Source organism: Leptonychotes weddellii, unplaced genomic scaffold (genome assembly GCF_054177405.1).
Source record: "Leptonychotes weddellii isolate Sample4059 unplaced genomic scaffold, ASM5417740v2 HiC_scaffold_10406, whole genome shotgun sequence".
NCBI lineage: Eukaryota > Metazoa > Chordata > Mammalia > Carnivora > Phocidae > Leptonychotes > Leptonychotes weddellii.
In genome coordinates, this window is record NW_027680782.1 from 1,445 (window position 1) to 7,463 (window position 6,019).

Here is a 6,019-nt window from a genome sequence, read left to right on the forward strand (position 1 = left end):
TCAGACAACAAAAAGAAATAAAAGGTATTCAAATTGCCAAAGAAGAAGTCAAAGTCTCTCTCTTCGCAGATGACATGATACTTTATGTGGAAAACCCAAAAGACTACACCCCTACATTACTAGAACTCATACAGCAATTCAGTAATTGTGAAGGATACAAAATCAATGCACAGAAATCAGTTGCTTTCTTGAACACTAACAATGCAACTGTAGAAAGAGAAATTAGACAAACAATTCTACTTACAATAGCACCAAAAACCGTAAGATATCTCGGAATAAACCTAACCAAAGGGGTAAAGGATCTATACTCTAGGAATTACATAACACTCATGAAAGAAATTGAAGAAGACACAAAAAGTTGGAAAAACATTCCATGCTCATGGATCAGAAGAATAAACATTGTTAAAATGTCAATGTTGGGGCGCCTGGGTGGCTCAGTTGTTAAGTGTCTGCCTTTGACTCAGGTCATCATCCCAGGGTCCTGGGATTGAACCTCATGTCAGGCTCCCTGCTCAGCAGGCAACCTGCTTCTCCCTCTCCCACTCCCCCTGCTTGTGTTCCCTCTCTCGCTGTGTCTCTCTCTGTCAAACAAATAAAATCTTAAAAAAATAAAATGCCTATGTTACCCAGAGCAATCTACACATTCAGTGCAATCCCTTTCAAAAGACCATCAACATTTTTCACAGAGCTGGAACAAACAATCCTAAAATTTGTATGGAACCAGAAAAGACCCCAAATCGCCAAGGAAATTTGAAAAAGAAAAACAAAGCTGGGGGCATCATGTTGCCTGACTTCACGCTATATTACAAAGCTGTGATCACCAAGACAGCATGGTATTGGCACAAAACACAGACACATAGATCAGTGGAACAGAACAGAGTCTCCAGAAATGGACCCTCAACTCTATAGTCAAATAATCTTCAACAAATCAGGAAAAAATATCCAATGGAAAAAAGACAGTCTCTTCAATAAATGGTGCTGGGAAAATTGGACAGCTACATACAGAAGAATGAAACTCGACCATTCTCTTATACCATACACAAAGATAAACTCAAAATGGATGAAAGTCTTCAATGTGAGACAGAATCCATATAGTTGGAGATCCTAAGGAGAACATCCTAAAGGTGAACATAGGCAGTTATCTCTTCGATATCAGCCACAGCAACTTCTTTCAAGACATGTCTCCAAAGGCAAGGGAAACAAAAGCAAAAATGAACTTTGGGGACTTCATCAAGATAAAAAGCTTCTGCACAGCAAAGGAAACAGTCAACAAAACTAAGAGGCAATCCACGGAATGGAAGAAGATATTTGCAAATGACACTACAGATAAAGGGCTGGTATCCAAGATCTATAAAGAACTTCTCAAACTCAACACCCACACAATAAATAATCAAGTCAAAAAATGGGCAGAAGACCTGAACAGACACTTCTCCAAAGAAGATATACAAATGGCTAACAGACACATGAAAAATGTTCAACATCATTAGCCATCAGGGAAATACAAATCAAAACCACATTGAGATTCCACCTTACACCAGTTAGAATGACAAAAATTAACAAGTCAGGAAGCAACAGTTGTTGGCGAGGATGTGGAGAAAGGGGAACCCTCTTACACTGTTGGTGGAAATGCAAGCTGGGGTTACAGCCACTCCAGAAAACAATATGGAGGTTTCTCAAGACATTAAAAATACAGCTACCTTATGACCCAGCAATTGCACTACTAGGTATTTATTCCAAAGATACAGATGTAGTGACAAGAAGGAGCACATGCACCCCAATGTTCATAGCAGCAATGTCCATAATAGCCAAACTGTGGAAAGAGCCGAAATGCCCTTCAACAGATGAATGGATAAAGAAGACGTGGTTCATATATACAATGGAATATTAGTCCGTTATCAGAAAGGATGAATACCCACCATTTACAACAACATGGAGGGAACTGGAGGGGATTATGCTAAGTGAAATACGTCAAGCAAAGAAGGACAATTATCATATGATTTCACTTATTTGTGGAGCATAAGGAATAGCACAGAGGGTATTAGGGGAAGGAAGGGAAACTGAAGGGGGTCAATCAGAGAGGGAGACAAACCATGAGAGGCTATGGACTCTGGGAAACAAACTGAGGGTTTCAGAGAGGAGGGATGTTGGGGGATGGGGTAGACACAGGTGATGGGTATTAAAGAGGGCACATGTTGTAATGAGCACTGGGTGTTATACGCAACTAATAAATCACTGAACACTACATAAAAAACTAATGATGTACTGTATGGTGGCTAACTTAACATAATTAAAAAAATAATAAATAAATATATAAATGAGAGGGGTCGCCACCATCACCACCACATCCATATCATCATGTCAAAGCACAAGTTCTCCGAGGATGAGACCTGTGAAGGCTGCTCTAATGCAGTCAGGAGCTCAACAAGCTCAACAAGGGGTTGAGTTTGACACTGACCTGCCCAACAAGAAGGTCTGCATCAACTCTGAGCACAGTGTGGACACTATTGGAGACCCTGGGGAAAACAGGCAAGGCTATTTCCTACCTCAGCCCCAGGAAGCAAGGGTCTGGAACCCTTGGCCCAAGATGGACCAAAGGGGACAGGACACTTATCCTCTCCTGACTTGCAGACAGACCTGGGGCCTGGACGTCCTGCTTAGCGATGGGAGTTCCTGCAGAGACCCTCACTTGTGCTGCTCCTCCCTAGCTTCCCTGCAATAAAGCTAAGGCACTTTTGTTGGGGTGGTGAGGGAGAATAAGTATATGTATTATATATATATATATATGTATATATATATTTAACATTTAATATATTTAATTTATATTTAATATTTATTTTAATATTTAATATAATATATATTTTAAAATATAAAGTCAACCTTATAAAAATCATACATGCCAAAAGATAAAAAAACAACTAAATTATGAAATTAAGTTTAACAAAAGATTTCAGTTTCCACTTAATTTAACTGGCTCACCCTTAGAAGCAGTATGATTAATAACTTTACTTTTGAAAGGAAAGAAAAACACCCCTCTTTGAAAGCTTTCTTATATAAAGAAATACTGCTTAACAGTTGAACCTAGTCCATAACCAAAATGATGGCCAACACAAACACTATAATGTAATAAAAAGGAAAAGTGAAATAACTGAAGCAAGTCAGAGGAATGTATCAAAACAGAAACTATAAGACAGGTTTCTTAGACACTAAGAAATTAGCTATGAACAAATTACATTTTTAAGGACCCTTCAGTAAAAACCATATTGAAAAATTATTCACATAATGAAGAATGCTTGTTGAGAATAGCAAATCATGCAATTAACCTGTCAGAGAGCTTCTAAATACTTAGAATAATCTTGTAAGTACACAAAACTCAAAATTGTATTTCATAGCATAGTTATTATACTCCAAACTTGTACAAATTTTAAAATTTTACAAATGTCATTAATACAGTAGCACTAAATTCAAATTAATACAACCAATAATTGAAAAGCAACAAAATAATCCCAACATTACTGATGTATTACCATTTTTACTTATCACTATATTAATGCAGTAATATTCTGTTTACAACTTATCATTGTTCAAAAGAAAATGTTCTAGTCCCGCATCAGGCTCCTTGCTCGGCAGAGAGCCTGCTTCTCCCTCTGACCCTCCCCCCTCTCATGTGCTCTCTGTCTCTCTCATTCTCTCTGTCTCAAATAAATAAATAAAAATCTTTAAAAAAAAAAAAAAAGAAAATGTTCTATTTTATAATATCCTTTATTAGGTTATGCTGGCATCATAAAACAAGATCCACTTTTTTATTCTCAGTAAGAGTTTCTATATGATTAATGTTATTTTTACCTTAAAAATTTGAAAGAATTCAGAATGAAGCCATCTTGATCAGGAATTTTCTTTGTGAAAAAATATTATACACTCAGATTTTTAAATAATACTTATTAAATTCCTTCAAGTTTTTCTCATTCGTGCTATGAAAGTTTGGCTACATAGTGTTTTTCAAAAAATTTGTCATTTTCTTCTGTTTCTAAATTTAGCATATAATATTGTTCATAATATCTTCTTATTATCTTTTTTTTTTTAAAGATTTTATTTATTTTTTTTTAGAGAGCGAGCGAGAGAGAAACAGCATGAGAGGGGAGAGGGTCAGGGGGAGGAGCAGGCTCCCCACTGCGCCGGGAGCCCAATGGGGGACTCGATCCCAGGACCCTGGGATCATGACCTGAGCCGAAGGCAGATGCTTAACCATCTGAGCCACCCAGGCGCCCCCTTCTTATTATCTTCTTAATATCCGTGGGATCTCTACTCATGCCCTTATCTCATACCTGGTATTATAGCTTGTCTCCTCTCTTTTCATAATCAGTACTAGAAGTCTGCTAATTTTATTAGCCTATTCAAAGAATTATCTTTTGACTCTGCTGATTTTCTCAAGTCTCACCTGTATCTTCTCCTTCCTTCTTATGTTCCATAGGTTTAACTTGTTCTTTTCTAATTTCCAGAGAGAGGTTTTCTTCTTTTCTAATATATGAAATTGAGGCTAGAAATTTTCCTCAAAGCACAGCATTACCTTAAACCCACAAGATTTTAAATGTTAATTTTCATTGAATTCCCATTTTATAATTTTCATTATGATTTCTTCTCTGACTCATGGATTATTCAGAAATATATTCCAAAATTCCAAAAAATTGAGAATTATATGGCTATCTTTTTAAATTGATTTTTAACTTAATTCCACAGTGTTCAAGAAGACAAAATGAGTTCAGTCATCTAAAATTCTGTGAAATTTGTTCAATGGCTTGGCATGTGTCAATTTTGGTAAATGTTCCATGTGTACTTGGATATATATTTGGACTTATAGTTACTACCATGACAAAGTAGTCTATCAAAATTAACCCTCTTCATGCCAAACACAACTATAAAAGCTAGACAAACTACATATGTGAACTGTCTAAAGGCATTGGAAAGCAACCAAGATAAGCAAGATTTAAGGAACTACAATTCCTGAGAAAAGGGAAGGACAACATGAGATCCACATTCACCCTAGAATTTTTTCCTGAAGACATTTCAAATTCACAATGCAGGGGAAGTGACTCCTAGCAGAAACCAGCAGTCCTGTCTAGATGAAACAAATACTAGAGTTCAATGAGTCTAAAATAACTGAGACTTCAGGGGCAAAAATCTTGGAGAGGCAGGAACTGCATTTAACCTTCCCTTAGGAGTCTGACAACTACTAAACTTCGCACATATACAGTAAGACTCCATGATACCCAGCAAAAAAAAGGAGCTGGAACGCTAATGAGCTAAGCACATATTATATCAACTGTAGAGTGCTAAGGAATTAAGGAATGTAGTAGTCATGGCAAACACCCCAGATTTTCAGTTAAGACCCAAAAGGAATAAGGACAAAACTGAAACACATCAACTTTAATAAAACCTCAAACCAAACCTTAAAGGATTAAGGTAAACTGCTTAAGCTCTATCTTCCTGCCAGACAAAAAACAACAATATTTTTGAAAGGAGCCTCTATAATTTTAAATACACTATGTTAAATATTCAATTAAATATTATGAGGCATGCTAAAAACAAAAAGAAAAAAAAAAGGATCAAATACCTGAGAACTCCTCCAAAATGTTTTTAAAGTAACAAGCCCACAGGTAGTTCAGATATTTTAATTTTTAATTTTCAGATACAGACTTTTCAAAATAGCTATTATTAATATCTTTAAGAAAATATGGATTAGACGCAGGAAACAAACTGAGTGTTGTTGGAGTGGGGGGTGGGGTGGGAGGGATGGGGTGACTGGGTGATAGACACTGGGGAGGCTATGTGCTCTGGTAAGCGCTGTGAATTGTGCAAGACTGTTGAATCTCAGATCTGTACCTCTGAAACAAATAATGCAATATATGTTAAGAAAAAAAAAAAGAAGAAGAAGGTAGCGGGAGGGGAAGAATGAAGCGGGGGAAATCGGAGGGGTGGACGAACCATGAGAGACGATGGACTCTGAAAAACAAACTGAGGGTTC

At 36.8% G+C, this 6,019-nt stretch overlaps 1 pseudogene; it reads left to right on the forward strand.

Annotated features, from left to right (window-relative positions):
* The first annotated feature begins 2,355 nt into the window (after positions 1-2,355).
* LOC102736772 (copper transport protein ATOX1 pseudogene) lies at positions 2,356-2,621 on the forward strand (annotated as a pseudogene).
* Positions 2,622-6,019: the final 3,398 nt, after the last annotated feature.